Source organism: Arachis stenosperma, chromosome 3 (genome assembly GCF_014773155.1).
Source record: "Arachis stenosperma cultivar V10309 chromosome 3, arast.V10309.gnm1.PFL2, whole genome shotgun sequence".
NCBI lineage: Eukaryota > Viridiplantae > Streptophyta > Magnoliopsida > Fabales > Fabaceae > Arachis > Arachis stenosperma.
The window spans coordinates 92142006-92163315 of record NC_080379.1 but is presented as its reverse complement, the minus strand read 5'-3'; the positions used below and the strand labels follow the sequence as shown (position 1 = coordinate 92163315).

General features: G+C 36.4%; 1 long non-coding RNA gene and 1 other non-coding gene across 5 annotated transcripts; one reads left to right on the top strand and one right to left on the bottom strand.

The window, feature by feature from the left end:
• The first annotated feature begins 5959 nt into the window (after window positions 1-5959).
• LOC130969281 (uncharacterized) lies at window positions 5960-10615 on the top strand. 4 transcript variants are annotated; one of them, XR_009081836.1, is made up of 6 exons: window positions 5961-6369; window positions 6636-7029; window positions 7275-7573; window positions 7840-8877; window positions 9685-9794; window positions 9996-10615. It is a non-coding gene; the product is annotated as an uncharacterized LOC130969281 (long non-coding RNA). The 4 variants fall into 4 exon arrangements; XR_009081837.1 differs by having other exon boundaries at window positions 5960-6369; window positions 7282-8877; XR_009081835.1 differs by having other exon boundaries at window positions 5960-6369; window positions 7275-8877.
• An 8170-nt stretch (window positions 10616-18785) lies between these two features.
• On the bottom strand, window positions 18786-18893 carry LOC130972472 (small nucleolar RNA R71). The gene has a single exon (XR_009083638.1). It is a non-coding gene; the product is annotated as a small nucleolar RNA R71 (small nucleolar RNA).
• Between the last annotated feature and the right edge of the window lie 2417 nt (window positions 18894-21310).

Sequence of the window (21310 nt, the reverse complement as noted above, 5' to 3'; positions counted from 1 at the left end):
TATGGGTTAGGGTCATACGAAGACGGTTGGTAAGAAGGGACTTGTGAGTATGGTTGAGGGTTATGTTGGGGATATGGCTCATAGGCATATGGTGGTGGTTCTTGAAAGTCACAAGGGGATTCGCCGTAGCCATTGAATTGGCATGCATCATAGAATGGCTCTTCTTCATATTGCATTGGTGGAGGTTGTTGCCATGAGGATTGATCATATGCATATGGCTCTTCCCACCTTTGGTTGTCCCATCCTTGATACATATTCTCATTGAAGCTCTCATTTCCTACAACATAATTAGAACCAAACTCATAGCCAAAGTGAGAATTCATAATGGAAAAGCAAAATAAAACTAACAAAAAACTAGAAAATAAAGCAAAAAGCAAGATATTCACACTATTCACATATATACAATAACCAACAACATAACACCATTGCAACTCCCCAGAAATGGCGCCATTAATTTGATAGTGAGAATCGTTACCGGTTTGGAATTCCACAAAATATTTCCGTTGTTAGTATAGTCCAACCGATAGTCAATCCTCAATTCAAATTAAATTTTTGGTTGTCACAAAGAACAAACCCCAAATAAGAATTAACCGAAGTATTGAGACTCCGGGTCGTCTCACGAGGAATTGCAATGAAATGTATGATTATTGACTATGAGGGGTATAGGGGGTTTTGGTTGATTAGAGGGACAATAAAATAAAAGGACAAGAAAAGTAAATTAAGCAAGTACTTAAAGAAAGCAATTAATAAAGAGAGACATTCATGGCAATGGATTGAGATCATAGGCTTTCTATCCTAGTCATGCATGATTAATTCATCTTATTTAGTCAACTCCAACAAATAGGGAGAATGTCAAACAAGATTAACCAATCATGTCACAATAATAAACAAGAATTTATCTCATTACGTCAACTCCAACAAATAGGGAGAAAGTCTAATGAGACTAGCTAATCTCAATCCAAAAGTCCTAATCGACTTACTAATTAAATTAGCAAAAGATTAGCGTCAATGGAAACAATACTAGCTAACAACTCTATATTACCAACATAAATTGGGTTTTCATGACTCAAGATTGCCCAATCACTCTTTCCAAGCCAAGAATGCTCAAAATCTACTCTAACATCCTACCAAGCATTTTGTCAAACACTTGGTAGGCATAAAAGGGAAGCATAGTAAAATTGCAAGGAATGTAAATCTACACTACTCAATTGCAATGAATTAAACAACAACAAATCAAATCAACAATAAAGGAACATGAATCATAAATTGCATTAAAGGAAAATGGAAGAACAAAAGTGCATCAACAACAAAGTAAGCAATTACAAGAATGAAATACAAAATTAAAGAGAGAAAGAGTAGAGGAACAAGAAATTGTAAAGGAAAAGTAAATCAAAGCATGAATTAAACCTAGATCTAAGAAATCCTAATCCTAATTCTAGAGAGAAGAGGGAGCTTCTCTCTCTAGAAAACTAACTAAAGCCTCATGTTGGCTAAAACTAATTGCTCCCCCTTGCTTGGACTTCAATTCTGCATGAAATACACTCAGAAACAAGTTGGATTTGGGCCTGGGCAGCTTAGAAATCGCCCCCAGCATTTTGCCTTTAAGTGGGCCAAGTAAGAGTATTGGCGTGTGCGCGCCATGTACGTGTGCGCGTCGATTGGCAAATCCTCATCCGCGCGGAAGCGGTATGTACGCGTGCGCGTCCTTGTGGAAAACCACTTTTGCGCGTGCACGCCTTGTACGCGTGCGCGTCCATTGGTGCATTCCAAATCTTTGTTTCTTTATGCATTCTCCTCTTAGCATGCTTTTCTCTTCATTTCTTCCATCCAATACTTGCCTTATGGACCTGAAATTACTTAACAAACACATCAAGGCATCGAAGGAATTAAAATGAATTAAAATTACCGATTTAAGGCCTAAAAATCATGTTTTTACATTCAAGCACAATTCAAAGGAGAATTACGAAACCATGCTATTTCATTGAATAAATGTGGGAAAAGGTGAATAAATCCCTCAAAATAAGCACAAAATAAACCACGAAATCGGGGTTTATCATTCACCAAAATAAAATTCGTGAGAGATGGCGGCCTCCCCACACTTATATCACAGCATCATCCTCGATGCTATAGTCAAGCTGGGTGTGAAGGATGATCGCCTCTTGAAGGGAGTGCAGCTGGCTCTGTGGGCTCTGGCTATGTAGGTGCCTGAGGTTCTGTAGTCTGCTCAGGCTGAGGCTCCTCGTGCTGTGCCTGCTGATGGTCCTCTACTTGTGCTTCCTCCTCCTACACATCCTCCTCATTCTCAGAGTGCTCCGATGGTGTGTCGGGCTCGAAAGGGATGTCAGTATGTCCCGACCTCATCATCAACTTCAGATGCTCATAGTGTTGCTTATTGCGACACTCAGATCACTCATAACGCCGTCGGTTGCGGTGCTCCATCTGATCCAGGTGCTCAAAGAGGCGGTGCACGAGATGGTAGACTAGCTGGGAAACGGATGATGGTGCTACTAGAACAGGTGGTGCTGTAGGAGCTGAAGGTGCTGTGGAGTACTTGGCTGCGTCAGTAGAGGCAGTAAGAGAAGGTGGTCTGTGGCCTAGAGTTCCAAACTGCTTGCTGTGTGGAATAATCTTTTTACAGTCAGCAACTGGTGTCTTCTCATCCTCAAGCTCCCGAGGCACCTCAGCTCGGCGGGATATCTGGGTGACCAAGTAGGGAAATGGCAGGGTGCTTCTGACATGAACTCGAGACATGTATTTCCTGATGAACTGTGGAAGGTACAAGTCCTTCCCTTCCATAACGCACCAAATGAGTATAATCATAACAGCCGGCACCTCTAACTCGTGAGTGCTAGGCATAACATAGTTACTTAGAATTTGTTGCCACAGCCTAGCTTCATCATTGAGATAAATAATCTTGATACCCCTGGGAGTGACCGTTGACTTACCCATAGACCATGGAACAGCAGGATCAATGGCTATGGTACGCTTGACAGCATCCCAATCAAAACTCATAAATCTAATGGACTCCTCAACCTTCTGATAACCATCCTTATCATCTGATTTAGGGTCGTCTTGTAATAGTTACAGTAGAATTCACGGACCCAGGATGCATTAACCTTTGTCAGATTCCTCTCCAAAAAGACCTAACCTCTCTATTTGATCTGCTATGCAGTGTACTGCTATAATTCAGTTGGTATTCTGAGAGTTCTTTCCAAATAGAGGCGCCTCTTTTCTGCAAAGACTGGAAATTTTAGTTCTCTGTAGTGATTTGCAAATTTGATTAGGTCATTTGCAAGCACTAGTTAACCCTCAACGAATGAGAATTGTTCATTGCTCCCACTTAGTTAACCCTCAACGAATGAAGGAAAGTCAAGTGGACTAATCAATTTGATTCCTCAGGTCCTAGTCAACTCCTAAGGAAAGACTAGCTTTAGTGGAATCCAAATCAATCAGCAACTTTCAATTATCAATCAACAAAGGAGTTTGATAACTCAAGTGTCACCAATTACTCAACCAAGACAAGAACATAAAATCATACTTTAACATCCTTCTAAACATTTTGTCAAGTACTTGGAGGGCATAACATAAAAACATAGAAAACTAGCATGGAATATTAAATCCAAACTACCAATTGCAAACATCAATCAATAACAAATAATAGAAGAAGCAATAAATCTGAAATACCTTAAATTGTATTAAAATAGAAAATCAAATCTAACATGGAGTTCGTAAACCAAATTGGAGAAATAAACAAATCAACAAGAGAAATAGATGAACTAAAATACTAGAATAAATAAAAGTAGAAGAGAAACTAAATTAAAGGAACATTGAACCCGGAATTAAGAAGAAATAAACCTAAAACTAAGAGAAATACTAAATCCTAAAACCTAGAGAGAAGAGAGAGCCTCTCTCTCTATAAAACTACATCTAAAACCTAAAATTCTAAATAATGAAAGTTGTCTCCTGATTCCTTCACTCTGCAGCCTCTAATTTGTGTTTTTTGGGCTGAAAACTGGGTCAAAAATAGCCCAGAAATCGCCCCCAGCGATTTCTGCACTTTCTGCACGTGGCGCATGTCACGCGTACGCATAGGTCACGCGTACACGTCGTTTGACGAAACCCCTTGTCATGCATACGCGTAGTCCACGCGTGCGCGTTGCTGCTAGCTTCTCAAAACTTCATTTTCGCACGTTCCTTCCTACTTTTGCATGTTTCCTTTCTATTCTCTAAGCCATTTCTGCCCTATACAACCTAAAATTACTTAACACACATATCAAGGCATCGAATGGTAGTAAGAGAGGGTTAAAAATAGTGAATTAAAGGCCAAAGAAACATGTTTTCAATCATAGCACAAAATCAGGAAGGAAAATATAAAACATGCAATTTACATGAATAAGTGTGAGAATAGTGGATAAAATCCACTCAATTAAGCACAAGATGTACCACGAAATAGTGGTGCATAAATTTATTCATCGTATTAGATAGAATAGCGTAAGACTAAAAAAAGTTAACCATAAATTTTCATGACCGTGGCAAAATTATATCGTACTAAAAGAGAGTACTAGTCGCAAGTTTTTAGATAGACTTATAAACATTTTTTTTTCAACTACTAGGTTACGAATAGTTGTAGTACTAAGATTTCGTTCAATTTTAAAAATCAGCTAATAACTTAGTTAAAAACTATTTTAATGCTTATTAAGAAGTAAAAAATACGCATATATATGTATACCTCCTATAGCAAAAATCTTTTTGTCAGTCTTAATCTAAAAACAAGCATGTTTGGGATTAAAAAATAAAATTAAAAATAACTTATTATTCATAACCTATTTTTTATATAAGTCCTTAAGTCTTAAGTTCTTTTTATTGAGAGAACGTAATTAAATTATTTATTGATACTAGTCCTAAAACTACCAACAAAAAGTACAATATGAAAAACATTCTACACAAATAATTGCAAAAAAATTAAATATTATTTCAAAAACTAATACTGAAATTTATTATTATTTTCTTTTTAGTAATTATGTATCCAAAATTATTTTTAACTAATATTATCGAATATAATTTATTTTATCAAACTAAACTTAGCATACATTGTTAAAAACATTCTATACAGTAACATTCTAAAACAGCGAGTATATGTCACATCTTTAAACATGGTAAACTCTATTATCATACATAAATACAAGATATATTCGCGGTAAATTTTACAACCTTTTTTAGTTTTGTCTAACTTGTTTTAAAATTCTGTAATAAAACATATAATCAAATTTTTAGTCATCCTCAACTCTAACATTCTTTATCTATCCTACTTCTATTAAATTCAAATTATACAACTATGATTTTTACTTTTCTCTAATAACTTTGCAAAATTTTTTAAACAAATATTTAACTGTATTATTCTAGTCTATTACTCATAAAGTTATTCAATGTGCTCAATTCTATTATTATTTATCGGTACCACTTATTAAAAAAAAAAGAATTTTTACAACTTGTTTTGTTGTATGTGCAACATGTATGAAAATTTTGTAATAACATAGTTATTCCTATCTCTGATGCCATTGGTAAAAACAAGTCCAAGTCAATTGGAGTATTTGTTAAATTATTGGCCATTGGTTTCTAGATTATACTGTTTAACTATATTTTTCGGTTAAGCAGTGTTGTTAATTAATTAAAACTCAATTTATATCTGCTTGATACTATCACTACTAAAAAAATTAGTTTTAACGACAAATTTTTAGTGGCCATAATACAATAACTACTATTAATTTTATTTAAGTTATATTTTAGTGACAATTATACATTTATCATTATTATTATAGTTTATAATGACAATTATTACTATTGCCACTAAATTATTATTGTCTATCTATTTTAATTCTAATTTTTTTCCATCAACAACGGCAATTATCATGATTGCCACTAATTTTTTATTTTATTTTTATTTTTATCATCTTCTTTCATCAATTGCCAACACATAGTAAAAACTCTCCCACCCAAAACAGAAACTCACAAGTCACAACGGCACAACCTCAAGCATTCCCTCCATCGCTGATCACCGTCGTAGACGTTGCCATCACTGACAACTGTCCATCATTCAAACTGCATCGTTGTTCCTATTTTCATCCTCCGCCTCAGATCCGCATTACTGTCTTCGTTTCTTCGTTCGTCTCAGATCTATGTCGCTACGGTGGAACCAGCATCACTTTCATCTTCGAAAGCATCGTCAATGGCGACAAGGAAGTTCAACGCGGAAGTTGAGGAGCTTCTTGACCAGATGCTCGCTGCAAAATTTCAAGATTGAGCTCTTCTTCTCCAAGCTCCTCCTTCTCTGCATCTCCTCCAATTTCGGCGCTGCATGTTCGTGAAAAGGTTCAGCAGTTTTCTTCTCCTCTCTCAATTTTATTTGTCAGCAATTTTGAGTGTTTTAGGTTTCAAATTTGAAGATGCTCCTGCTAATTTTTGTTAATACTTGTGTTAATTGTGCAACTCACATAGGATTTCAAATTTGCGGTTGTGAAGAACTCAGGAAAATTGATTTATTTTTGAACATGAGAAATTTTACTTTCTATTAATAGCTCATATTCATTAGTGACTTGTAGGCAAGTTCAGTATGTTAATTATTTGGTTCTTTCTAGTGTCTTGCGTGAGAACTTCCACTTCAACAGATCGGTTGGGAACGGGTCAATCTATGAGAGATGGTGAGACCTTAGTTTCAGTTGATGGAAGCTTTGAACTGGGTTTCTTCAGTCCTAAAACTGGCACAAGTTGGTATTTGGGTGTGTGGTACAGAGATGCATCAAGAAACCCGATAGTAGTGTGGGGGGCCAATAGAGAAAGACCCCTTCAAAGCACGTCCGGACTCTTGAAATTCAGTGACAAGGGAATTCTTCAACTTCTCAATGACGCAAACACTAGTGTTGTTTGGTCATCCAACATATCTTTATCCCTCCAAGCTTCAAATAACTTAACTGCACAGCTCTTGAACTCGGGAAATCTTGTTGTGAAGTACCAACACGCTATGTTGCATAGGTACGACTATTTTACCGGCACAAATTAGTTCAAAATTAAGTGGTTTTGAGTAAATTTTATTTGTTTATTTACTTTATTTCAAAACTATTTAGATGTACAATTTAAGACGTTAAGTTGATTATTTCGACTATCTAAATATTTATTTTTTTTAATTTAAAATAATTAAATTTGACATTATATATATATATATATATATATATATATATATATATATATATTCATGTATTAATATTCGTGCAACTTAGCCAACAGGATGCTGCGGAGGACAACTTCTTGTGGTAGAGTTTTGACCATCCTTCTGATACGTTGATGCCAGGAATGAACCTTGGATTAAACTTAGTTACTGGTCTGAATAGATTTCTATCATGTTGGAAAAGCTCAAATGAGCCTGCTATAGGAGAGTATTCTTTAAAAATTAAATCCTATGTTTGTTTAATGCACATTAAAAGATTTGGAAGAGATGCCAAAAAAGATGAGCAAATTAAAAGATTTGCAATTTTGAACTAGAAAGCAAGATTTATGGTCAACGCTGTGATCACAATACGTGAGTATTGATCAGTAGTTACTTACTTTACTCTGTAAACATAGCTGTTTTAAATATAGTCAATTTTATATTATCACCCATTTGATATATAAAGTAGCAGTATAGACCTATACATTATGTTCATTTGGATATTTCTTTTTGTTATCTTTTGGTCTTTGTTAGTTCTATTGTAAGATACGATTCTTTTGTTTGATAGTAGTTTATATATTTGTTTAAAAGAAGCGAAATTAAAATAGAAAGAAAATGTGTATGTGTGTTCTTTGCAGACCTTGGGGTATGGCTATTGATAATATTGCTGAAGAGGCCACAAAAAGACTTCCTCCCTTGCCTCTGCATATTGACCGTCCACTTGGATATGATTCTGAACTTGAAGAGGTTAAATTACTTTTGGACATTGGTTCTCATGCTACCTGTTTCGTGCTGGGAATTCATCGAGATGGTGAAATAGGCAAATTTGTTGCGGAGCTGTACAACAAGATTAGGGCTCACTTTGTAATTGCAAGTTTTCTTTCTAATATCAGTGAGAAAACAAATGAAAGTGGTGGTGGTCTAGAACATGTACAAGAAACACTTCTTTCTGAGATGGGAGAGGAGGTGAAGTCTAAGATTGGAAGCACATTCAAAGGATCCTCTGAAATAAAACGAAGACTAGGATTAATATTAAATCCATGTTTCCAGGATCTGTGACTACCAAGCAAGCCCAACTCAATATTATTGGCATGAATCAATATATTATAATATGCTTTATGATCAAGACTTAATCGTAACTGAATTTTGAATATGAAAACGGCAGTACACTGAAAAACATAATTATTTTAAGATCTGCAGCTAGAAGGAAACTTCTGAAAATGTGCTAGCCTGTCCTATAGATTATGAAACATTTGCATGCTTTATAGGCTCAATTCACATGAAATTTAGTTTCTTTAGGTGTTCTTGTAGTCTATGTTAATCAGGAAACATATCCAACTTCTTTATCTGTCATATTGATTTGTTCAAAATATTTATTTGATAGGATGAATTAGGATTATTAGAATACAAAATTGAGCTTGGTAATATCTGGTCCCACTTTTATGCTTCGATCTTTGTAAATAGGCAGAACAATTAGACCATTAATTAACCTCGAACACCTCTGACACTTTGACGCGTGCACAGATCTGGAGCAGGGGTTTAGTGTCGGGAGTGGTGGTGTTTGCTTTCGTCTTCGTATTTGTCTCTGCAGACGATGTTGTTGTGCTCATGGAAGATAACTTTGAAAAGGAGGTTGGTCAGGACAGAGGAGCACTTGTTGAGTTCTATGCTCCTTGGTAATAAAATAAAATATTCACCAATCCATTTTTTGTTCCTTTGTTGATTCAATTTTTACCTTATCTAAGGTTTAGTTCAGTATACAGTTTGAATAGAATGTGTTATTGTCCTTTATCTCTTTGATTTTGTAGATTAATAGATGTTTAACTTTACATTCTTTGATTTGATTCCTTTAATATAAGTTATTAGATGATAAGATTTCTGTATAATTGACACTAGAGAGAGTGAGGGTACCGAGACTTTTTTTGTGCCAATTGAAGGTTCTGAGTTCGTTATATATATATATATATATATATATATATATATATATATATATATATATAGTTTCCTCAAAAGATTTTATGAGTTGGTTGGTGTATGGTGGTAATTGATAATGTGTGTATGTGGCAGCCTCATAAGACGGTTTTTCAGATATGAGGATGATACGTGTGATAATACACAACCTAAGTTATCATCTACAACGGTGTCATAGTGCACAGTTTTCTATACTATTCCCTTGCAGACTCTGCAGAGTTGAATCCAAATGGTGTCTATTGTTTTGGTTTTGGTTATGATTTTTCTATTTAAAGGGGAATTATATGTTTAATATTGTAATCTGTATATAATATATATATTTTTCATATTAAATAAAGTGTAGAGTATGGACTACTATGTGTGGAACTGATAAGAGTGTTTTGGGTCTTTCTTCCAATGTCTTATCCTCCTACTATTATTATGTAAGCAAAATTGGTTAAATTAAGACTTTTTTTCAATTCTGTCTTACTATTACTAATTAGTAATTAATTCTTTTTTCTGTCTCTTTTTAGGGCTTCGTCCCACTACCAGGATCAAACAATGAATCTTGGTGCCAAGGGTTAGATGGATTGGCTTCCAGATCTGCTGAATACTACAAGCAAGGTGCTCGATTTGCCAAGTGGTAAGTTATTCTTCTTTTATTATTTAAGAAATTTTCTTGGGGATAAGATTGATGAGCGGATATTTTATACGTTTTTTGGGGGTAATTTCATGGAGATTTTAGCATGTTTTAATTATTTTTTTATAAAATTTTATTAGTTTTCAAGCAAAAATCATATTTCTGGACTTTACTATGAGTTTGTGTATTTTTCTGTGATTTCAGGTATTTTTTGGCTGAAATTGAGGGAGCTGAACAAAAATCTGATTTAGGCTGAAAAAGGACTGCTGATGTTGTTGGATTCTGACCTCCCTGCACTCGGAATGGATTTTTTGGAGCTACAGAAGTTTAATTGGCCTGCTCTCAATTGAGTTGGAAAGTAGACATCCAGGACTTTCCAACAATATATAATAGTCCATACTTTGTGCGAAGATAGACGACGTAAACTTGCGTTCAACGCCAGTTCCATGTTGCAATCTGGCGTTCAGCGCCAGAAACACGTCACAAACTAGAGTTGAACACCAAAAAGACGTTACAACTTGGCGTTCAACTCCAAAAACAGCCCAAGCACGTGAGAAGCTTAAGTCTCAGCCCCAGCACACACCAAGTGGGTCCTAGAAGTGGATTTCTGCACTATCCATCTTAGTTTACTCATTTTCTATAAACCTAGGTTATTAGTTTAGTATTTAAACAACTTTTAGAGAATTATTTTGTATCTCATGACAATTTTTAGATCTGAATTTTATACTCTTTGACGACATGAGTCTCTAAGCTCCATTGTTGGGGGTGAGGAGCTCTGCAGCGTCTCGATGAATTAATGCAATTATCTATGTTTTCCATTCAAACACGCTTGTTCTTATCTAAGATGTTGATTCGCGCTTCACCATGAAGAAGGTGATGATCCATGACACTCATCACCTTCCTCAATCCATGAACGTGTGCCTGACAACTACCTCTATTCTACATTAGATTGAATGAATATCTCTTAGATTCCTTAATCAGAATCTTCGTGGTATAAGCTAGAATTGATAGCGGCATTCATGAGAATCTAGAAAGTCTAAACCTTGTCTGTGGTATTTCGAGTAGGATTCAAGGATTTGATGGTTGTGACGAGCTTCAAACTCGCGATTGTTGGGCGTAGTGACAGACGCAAAAGAATCAATGGATTCTATTCCTACATGATCGAGAACCAATAGATGATTAGCCGTGCTGTGACAGAGCATTTGGACCATTTTCACTGAGAGGATGGGAAGTAGCCATTGACAACGGTGACACCCTACATACAGCTTGCCATGGAACCTTGCGTGTGTGAAGAGGAGTACAATAGAAAAGCTGAAATAAAGAGACAAAGCATCTCCAAAACTCCAACATATTCTCCATTATTGCACAATAAGTATTTATTTTATGCCCTTTGACTTTTTACAATTAAAACGAAAGAACCCTATTGGCATCCTGACTAAGATCAACAAGATAACCATAGCTTGCTTCAAGCCAACAATCTCCGTGGGATTCGACCCTTACTCACGTAAGGTATTACTTGGACGACCCAGTGCACTTGCTGGTTAGTTGTGCGGATTGCAAAAGTGTGATTGCAATTTCGTGCACCAAATTTTTGGCGCCGTTGCCGGGGATTGTTTGAGTTTGAACAACTAAAGGTTTATTTTGTTGCTTAGATTAGGAATAGAGTATTGTTGCTATAGAGTCATTTAATCTGAGTCCTTTATTTTCTTTTCAAAAATTTTTAAAATTATTATTTTTCTTTATCAATTTTCAATTTTTTTCGTGAGTTTAGTATTTTGTTCTAAGTTTGGTGTCAATTGCATATTTTATGTTTTCCTTTTAATTTTTTGAATTTGTGTTCTTCATTCTTCCTTGATCTTCAAGTTTTTCTTTTTTATTTTTCTTGTTTGATCTTTAGCTTTTCTTGTTCTATGTCTTTTCTTGTTTTTCTTGTGCTTTTCCAAAGCATTAGTCTTCCAAAAAAAAAAATATACCTCTTCAAAACAAGTGTTACATTTACAGCTCAATTGGCTAGAGCATTGGTTTATGTTCTTGGTAATTGGGTATCTTCTCTTTAAAATTTTTTCAAAAATAATTTTTCTTTGATTGAATCTTGTGCCAAACTTTAAGTTTGGTGTGTTTATTGTTAATCTTTTTATAATTTTCGAAAATTTTATTGAAGTTTTCTAAAAATTTTAAGTTTGGTGTTCTTTCTTTTGTTCTTGTTGTTCTTGTGAATCTTCAAAGTGTTCTTGAATCTTCTTTGTATTTTGATCTAAAAATTTTAAGTTTGGTGTTCCTTGGTGTTTTCCTTCCAAAATTTTCGAAAACAAGGAGCATTAGATCTAAAAATTTTAAGTCTTGTGCCTTTTGTGTGTTTTTTCTCTTTCATCATAAAATTTAAAATTCAAAAAAAAAATTTATCTTTTCTAACTATTTTTAAGCTACTTTTTCGAAATTTTTTAAAAATTCAGATTTCAATTTCAAAATTTTTCAAATCTTGTCGTTTTAAGATTTAAAATATATATATAATTTTTTTATCTTTTTTGAAAATATCCTAACCACTTTCTCTCTCCTCACTTTTTCGAAAATCTTCATAAAATATTTTCTAATTTTTATTATTTTTAATTTTCTTTTTTTATTTATTTTATTTTATTTTTATTTCGGTTTTTATTTTATTTTATTTTATTATTTCGAAAATCAATTTTTTTATATAATAAATTAAATAAAATAAATCCAAGTCATCTCCCTTTCTCCATCATGGACCTAAGTGGAAATGAACAGTCCAGAAGGACTCTGGGGTCATATGCTAACCCCACTACTGCTTCATATGGGAGTAGTATATGTATACCCTTCATTGGAGTTAGTAGTTTTGAGTTGAATCCTCAGCTCATTATCATGGTGCAGCAAAATTGTCAGTATTCCGGTCTTCCACAGGAAGAACCTACAAAGTTTCTGGCACAGTTTTTACAAATCGCTGACACAGTACATGATAAGGAAGTAGATTAGGATGTCTATAGATTGTTACTGTTTTCATTTGCTGTAAAAGACCAAGCTAAGAGGTGGTTAAATAACCAACCTAAGGACAGCATAAAGACATTGAAACAGCTGTCAGAAAAATTCTTGAATCACTATTTTCCTCCAAAACGGATGACATAGCTAAGGCTGAGCATCCAAGGCTTCAAACAAGGAGATAATGAATCTCTTTATGATGCTTGGGAGAGATACAGAGAGATGCTAAGAAAATGCCCATCTGAAATGTTTTTAGAGTGGGTGCAGTTAGACATCTTCTATTATGGGCTTACAGAAAGAGCTCAGATTTCTCTAGACCACTCAGCTGGTGGATCTATACACATGAGAAAGACAATAGAAGAAGCTCAAGAGCTCATTGATACAGTTGCCAGAAATCAGCATCTGTACCTAAGCAGTGAATCTTCCATGAAAGAAGAGGCTAAAACAGTAACTGCTGAACTCAGTTCTGCAGATCAAGCTACTGAATTCAATCATCAATTAGACTTTCTAACAAAACAGTTAGCCGAATTCAAGGAGATATTACAAGAAACAAGAATGGCTAATATGAATATGGAAGTACAGTTGAAGCAAACAGAACAGAAACTATCAAAACAAATAACAGAAGAGTGCCAAGCAGTTCAATTAAGAAGTGGGAAAATATTAAATACCTCACTTCAAGATAGCAGGAAGCCAAGAAAAGAGCAAACCACCCAAAATCTATCTGAGGATAGTAAGAGCCCAGAATGGAATAATTCTGGCGCTCAAACACCAGAAAATGGGTGGGAAGCTGGTGTTGAACGCCCAACCCATGCTCAGTCCTAGCATTCAATGCCAGAAACAAGCAACGAGTTGGCGTTGAACACCCAAAGGAAGCACAGTTCTGGCGTTCAAACGCCAGAAACAGGTAAGGAGTTGGCGTCTAAGGCCACTCCAGCTTCCACCCCTGGCATTCAAATGCCAGTGGGGGATCAGACACATACAAGTGCTGATAATAACCCTTCTAAAAAGGCGTCTGATACGTGAAAATTTGATTTCACGTATACAACCGGCAAGTATACCGGGTCGTATCAAGTAATAAAACTCACCAAGAGTGAGGTCGATCCCACAGAGATTGGTAGATTAAGCAATTTTAATTAAATGGTATAATTAGTCAAGCAAACATGATTTTTGAATTCATGAGAATCGATTTTTGAATGTACTAACAGGAAATTAATTGACAAGGAATTTAAAGAACTATAGTAAAGGAAGAAAATGAAAGTAAATAGCTGAAAATTAAAATGCAAGAAACTTAAATGACACGAAAGTAAATTGCAGGAAAGTAAATGTTGCAGAATTTAGAGAGCAGAGGAATAGATTGCAAGAAGTAGGAAGCAGAATATAAGTGACAGAATGATAAATTGCAAGATTGTAGAGGAGAATTGGGTAGTGGGTATTCAAAACAACTAAAGAACAAAGGAGATAAGAATGAATAATGGAGAGATCATTAGGGCTCAGAGGTGTAAATTATCATGGATTGACTTGGTTCAACTCCTTCTCAATCATGGGTATAGATCCATGGCAGATTGTGAATAATTGGATCCCAATCTCTTGGCAATCCAATTTCCCTCAACACAATCAATTGCCACTCTCGTGATCTAATTGGTCATGAGAAGAGGTGAAGCTCAATTTCTAATCCCAAGCCACACAACTTCCAGGATCTCAACCAAGGGAGGTTACATCTCACATACCAACCCAAAGTGTATTGATCAAAGAAATCATGAAAGGATAACTCTAAACTGAATTCTATGGATTCTTTCTCAAGTTCACCATACAATTCATATAGATTCAATCCTTCTCTCGAATGTAATTGAATCTGTGAAGAACAAGAGTTTCCTCTTGGATGAACCACTTGAATTGAGAAAGAGAAGAATTGTTGTCAACCCATTCAAATAAACAGAGCTCCTCCCCCTAATGAAGGTGGGGTTTAGTGAATCATAGCTCTAAATTCAACAACAATTGCAAAGATAAACATTAAAATTAAATGGAGAAGAAAAATGAAGAATGAAGAAGAAGTTCTTAAAACTGAAATTTGAAAGTTGCAAGAGAGACAAAATAGCTTTCGGGTATTCTCCCGAAAGTGAAGAATAATCACAATGTCAAAGTAAAAGTAAAAGTCTCTAAAAAGTGGAAGAAGATTCCTCCCAAGTACAAAATCCTACTCTACTTATACTACTCCTAAAGCTCATTTGGAGGTCCTCAATTTGGTTGGCAATGTGGGCTTTTCCATTGTTAAGTTCCTGGTCCAATGAAGGAAGAAGTTGCCTTTGAAAAGGGTGTAGAGAACAAGAGCCATTTTTTCATAGATTCTAGCCCATAATGGGCGTTGCTGCTAATAACGCCAGTTCTATGCACGTTGGCAACGTGCAAGGAATTTCCTGGGCTTGGGCGTTCCCAGCCCAAATTGTTGCTAAGTGTTTTGGCCTTCTCTGAATTCAGTTTTGATGCCTAAAGTTGCCTCTTGCTTGAGCTTCAATTTCATGCTTCATGATGAGCGGATAATTTGTACGCTTTTTGGCATTGTTTTTAGTGTGTTTTTAGTATGATCTAGTTAGTTTTTAGTATATTTTTATTAGTTTTTAGTTAAAATTCACTTTTCTAGACTTTACTATGAGTTTGTGTGTTTTTCTGTGATTTCAGGTATTTTCTGGCTGAAATTGAGGGACCTGAGCAAAAATCTGATTCAGAGACTGAAAAGGATTGCAGATGCTGTTGGATTCTGACCTCCCTGTACTCGAAGTGGATTTTCTGGAGCTACAGAAGCCTAATTGGCGCGCTCTCAACGGCATTGGAAAGTAGACATCCTGGGCTTTCCAGCAATATATGATAGTCCATACTTTTCCCAAGATTTGATGGCCCAAACCGGCGTTCAAAATCCCCTTCAGATTTCCCAGCGTTAAACGCCGGAACTGGCACCAAAATGGGAGTTAAACGCCCAAACTGGCACAAAAGCTGGCGTTTAACTCCAAGAAGAGTCTCTACACGAAAAATGCTTCATTGCTCAGCCCAAGCACACACCAAGTGGACCCGAAAGTGGATTTTTATGTCATTTACTCATCTTTGTAATCCTTAGGCTACTAGTTCCCTATAAGTAGGACCTTTTACTATTGTATTTGACATCTTGAGATCTTTGAATCTTTTGATCACTGGGGGCTGGCCTCACGGCCATGCCTAGACCTTGTTCTTATGTATTTTCAACGGTGGAGTTTCTACACACCATAGATTAAGGTGTGGAGCTCTGCTGTACCTCGAGTATTAATGCAATTACTATTGTTCTTCTATTCAATTCCGCTTGTTCTTGTTCCAAGATATCACTTGTTCTTCAACTTGATGAATGTGATGATCCGTGACACTCATCATCATTCTCACCTATGAACGTGCGACTGACAACCACCTCCGTTCTACCTTAGATTGGGTGAATATCTCTTGGATTCCTGATACACGATGCATGTTTGATCACCTGACAACCGAGTGCTCGCCTGACAAACGAGCCAGCCATTCCGTGAGATCAGAGTCTTCGTGGTATAGGCAAGAACTGATGGCGGCATTCAAGAGAATCCGGAAGGTCTAACCTTGTCTGTGGTATTCTGAGTAGGATTCAATGATTGAATGACTGTGACGTGCTTCAAACTCCTAAGGGCGGGGCGTTAGTGACAGACGCAAAAGAATCACTGGATTCTATTTCGGCCTAATCGAGAACCGACAGATGGATAGCCGTGCCGTGACAGGGTGCGTTGAACATTTCCACTGAGAGGATGGGAGGTAGCCACTGACAACGGTGAAACCCTTGCATAAGCTTGCCATGGAAAGGAGTAGGAAGGATTGGATGAAGACAGTAGGAAAGCAGAGAGACGGAAGAGACAAGCATCTTCATACGCTTATCTGAAGCTCTCACCAATGATATACATAAGTATCTCTATCTTTATCTTTATGTTTTATTCATATATCATCTATACCCATTTGAGTCTGCCTGACTAAGATTTACAAGGTGATCATAGCTTGCTTCATACCAACAATCTCCGTGGGATCGACCCTTACTCGCGTAAGGTTTATTACTTGGACGACCCAGTGCACTTGCTGGTTAGTTGTGCAAAGTTGTGTTTATGCCATGGTATTGAGCACCAAGTTTTTGGGGCCATTACTAGGGATTAATTGAGTTGTGAAAAGTAGTGATCACAATTTCGCACACCAAGGTTTTGGCGCCGTTGCCGGGGATTGTTTCGTGTATGGACAACTGACGGTTCATCTTGTTGCTTAGATTAGGTATTTTTCTTCAGAGTTCTTAAGAATGAATTCTAGTGTTTCATGATGATCTGTTGAAATTTGGCTGGCTGAGAAGCCATGTCTAATCTTATTGGACCGAGGTTTCAATTGATCATCACAAGAGCTTGTTGATTTCTATCAATATTGCTATTGGAGCAATGATCTGCTAAGGCTTGGCTGGCCATTGGCCATGTCTAGTGTTTTGGACCGAAGCTTTCTTTGAAAGCTTGGCTGGCTGTGAAGCCATGTCTAATTCCTGGACCGGAGTCTTAGACTAGCATTGCAATGATTCCTGGAATCCAAATTAAGAATTCTGAAACTTTTATTTTCTGTTTCCATATAATTTTCGAAAAAAAAAATTTCAAAATCATAAAAACCAAAAAGATTTTATATTTCTTGTTTGAGTCTAGTGTCTAATTTTAAGTTTGGTGTCTTGCATGCATTGTTTATTTGATCATTGGTTCTATTTTCAAGTCAATAGTACAGGGAACTGAAGATTCAGAACATGCAGCAGAGGAATTACACAGAAAAAGCTGGGCGTTCAAAACGCCCAGTGAAGAAGGACAGACTGGCGTTTAAACGCCAGCCAGGGTGCCTGGTTGGGCGTTTAACGCCCAAAAAGGTAGTGCATTGGGCGTTAAACGCCAGAATGTGCACCATTCTGGGCGTTTAACGCTAGGATGGCACAAGAGGGAAGATTCTGTTTTTAATTCAGATTTTTTTTCAAAGTTTTCAAAGTTTTTCAAAATCAAATCTTTTTCAAATCATATCTTTTCAATCATTTCTTTTTAAAAGCATAATTTTTCAAACATATCTTTTTAATCACATCTTTTTCAAAAATAGTTTTCAATCATATTTTTTTTCAAAATCTTTTTCAAAAATCACTTGATTTCTTTCCCACTTTTAGTTTTCGAAAATTATCAATCAATTTTTCAAAATGTTTTTAAAATCTTTTTAACTTAATTTTCGAAAAATCTCTTCCCCTCTTCTCACATCCTTCTATTTATGGAGTACCACTCCTCCTCAATGCACAATTCGAACTCTATCTCACTAAGTTCGAATTCTCTACTTCTTCCTTCTATTTTTCTTCTTCTCTGACACCTCAAGGAATCTCTATACTGTGACATAGAGGATTCCACATTTTCTTGTTCTCTTCTCTTTCATATGAGCAGGAACAAGGACAAAAGCATTCTTGTTGAAGCTGACCCTGAACCTGAAAGGACCTTGAAGCGAAAGCTAAGAGAAGCTAAGGCACAACTCTCTGTAGAGAACCTAACAGAAATCTTCAAAGAAGAAGACATGGCAGCCAAAAACAACAACAATGCAAACAATGCAAGGAAGGTGCTGGGTGACTTTACTGCACCTACTCCCGACTTCTATGGGAGAAGCATCTCTATCCCTGCCATTGGAGCAAACAACTTTGAGCTTAAGCCTCAATTAGTTTCTCTAATGCAACAGAATTGCAAGTTCCATGGACTTCCATTGGAAGATCCTCATCAGTTCTTAGCTAAATTCTTGCAAATCTGTGACACTGTCAAGACTAATGGGGTTGACCCTGAGGTCTATAGACTTATGCTATTCCCTTTTGCTGTAAGAGACAGAGCTAGGACATGGCTGGACTCATAACCTAAAGAAAGCCTGGACTCATGGGAAAAGCTAGTCAATGCCTTCTTGGCAAAGTTCTTTCCACCTCAAAAATTGAGTAAGCTTAGAGTGGAAGTCCAAACCTTTAGACAGAAGGATGGAGAATCCCTCTATGAAGCTTGGGAAAGATACAAACAATTGATCAGAAAGTGTCCATCTGATATGCTTTCTGAATGGAGCATCATAGGTATTTTCTATGATGGTCTCTCTGAACTATCCAAGATGTCTTTGGATAGCTCTGCTGGAGGATCTCTTCATCTGAAGAAGACGCCTACAGAAGCTCAAGAGCTAATTGAAATGGTTGCAAATAACCAATTCATGTACACTTCTGAAAGGAATCCTGTGAACAATGGGAGAAGTCAGAAGAAAGGAGTTCTTGAGATTGATACTCTGAATGCCATTCTGGCTCAGAACAAGATATTGACTCAACAAGTCAATCTGATTTCTCAAAGTCTGTCTGAAATGCAAAATGCACCTGGCAGTACTAAGGATGCTTCATCTGAAGAAGAAGCTTATGATCCTGAGAACCCTTCAATGGAAGAGGTGAATTACCTAGGAGAACCCTATGGAAACACCTATAATTCTTCATGGAGAAATCACCCAAATTTCTCATGGAAGAATCAAGGGAGACCTCAACAAGGTTTCAACAACAATAATGGTGGAAGAAACATGTTTAGCAATGGCAAGCCTTTTCCATCATCTTCTCAGCAACAGACAGAGAATTCTAAGCAGAACCCCTCTGACTTAGCAACCATGGTCTCTGATCTAATCAAAACCACTCAAAGTTTCATGACTGAAACAAGGTCCTCCATTAGGAATTTGGAGGCACAAGTGGGACAGCTGAGCAAGAAAGTTACTGAACTCCCTCCAAGTACTCTCCCAAGCAACACAGAAGAAAATCCAAAAGGAGAGTGCAAGGCCATCAACATGGCCGAATTTGGAGAGGAAGGAGAGGAAGTGAACGCCACTGAGAAAGACCTCAATGGGCGTCCACTGACCTTGATACGTAAAAATTAGATTTCACGTATAACCGGCAAGTATACCGGGTCGTATCAAGTAATAAAACTCACAAAGAGTGAGGTCGATCCCACGGAGATTGGTAGATTAAGCAACTTTAGTTAATGGTAAATTTAGTCAAGCAAACATAGTTTTGATTTCATGAGCATTTTGATTTTTTGAACATAATTGCAAGAATGTAAATGACACAAAATGTAAAGAACTAGAATAGAGAAATAAAATGAAAGTAAATGACGGAAACTTAAAGTGCAAGGAACTTAAATGACATCAAAGATAAATTGCAAGGAATTAAAGGTTGCAGAAATTTAAAGAACATAAGAGTAAATGGCAAGAAATAAAGGAACAGAATGTAATAACAAGAATAGTAAATTGACAGGATGTAGAAGGGAGTTGGGCAATGGGTTTTCAAACACTAAGAACAAGAGAAATAAGAATTAATGATAGAGAGGATCATTAGGGATCAGAGATGCTAGTTTTCATGAATTGATGTTAGTCAAATCTTCCTCAATCATGGGTATAGATCCATGGCAAGTGGGTGATTGAATCCCAATCTCTTGGTGATTCAATCTCTCTCAACATAACCAATTGCCACTCTCGTGATCTAATTGTTCATGAGAAGAGATGAAGCTCAAATCTAATCCAGCCACACAATTCCTATAATCTCAACCAAGGAGAGTTACATCTCACATACTAACCAAGGTATATTGATTAAAGAAATCATGAAAGGATGAACTCTAAACTGAATTATGTGGCTCATTCCTCAAATTCACCACATAATTCATGTAGATTAACCCCTCTCTCGATGGTGGTTGAATCTATGAAGAGCAAGAGTTCCCTCTTTAGATCAACCACTAGAATGGAGGAGGAGAAGATGTGTTCACCAATTCATTCCAACAAACAGAGCTCTTCCCCCTAATGAAAGTGGGGTTTAGTGAGTCATTGCTCCAATTTCAACAACAATTGCCATAAATCAAAATTAAACTAAATGTAAAGGAAGAAGAAGAAGAATAATGAAATGCTTGAAGATTAAGAAAATGAAGAAGAGAAGTTCCAAGAAGAAAAAGTGCTTTCCGGGTATCCTCCCGGAAGTGCTAACAAGTAAAAGTACTAAAAGTATGAAAAAGTTCTAAGTGTCAAAAAGTGTGTAAAAATCTCCCACAAGTACAAACTCAATCTCTATTTATACTAGTTCCCAAAACTCTTTCAAAGATCTTGAATTAGGTTGGCAATATGGGCTTCCTCTTTGTTGAATTCTTGGCTCAATTGGAAGTGTTGCTAGACTTGGAAAGGAAGAGTTCATTCATCATGCTTCTGGCCCATTGGCTTGGCGTTTTTGTCAATAACGTGGCCTTAATGCACGTTGGCAACGTGCATCATAATTTCCTGGAAGTGAGTTTGAGACTTGGGCGTTGCTAGCCCAAGTTGTTGCCAACAACTTGCTTTTCCTCTTCTTGGCTCTACTTTCATGCTAAATGTAGCCCAGAATTTGAGTGTCAACCTTCTGCTTCAATATGGACTACTATACATCATTGGAAAGCTCTTGATGTCTATTTTCTAATGCCACTAGA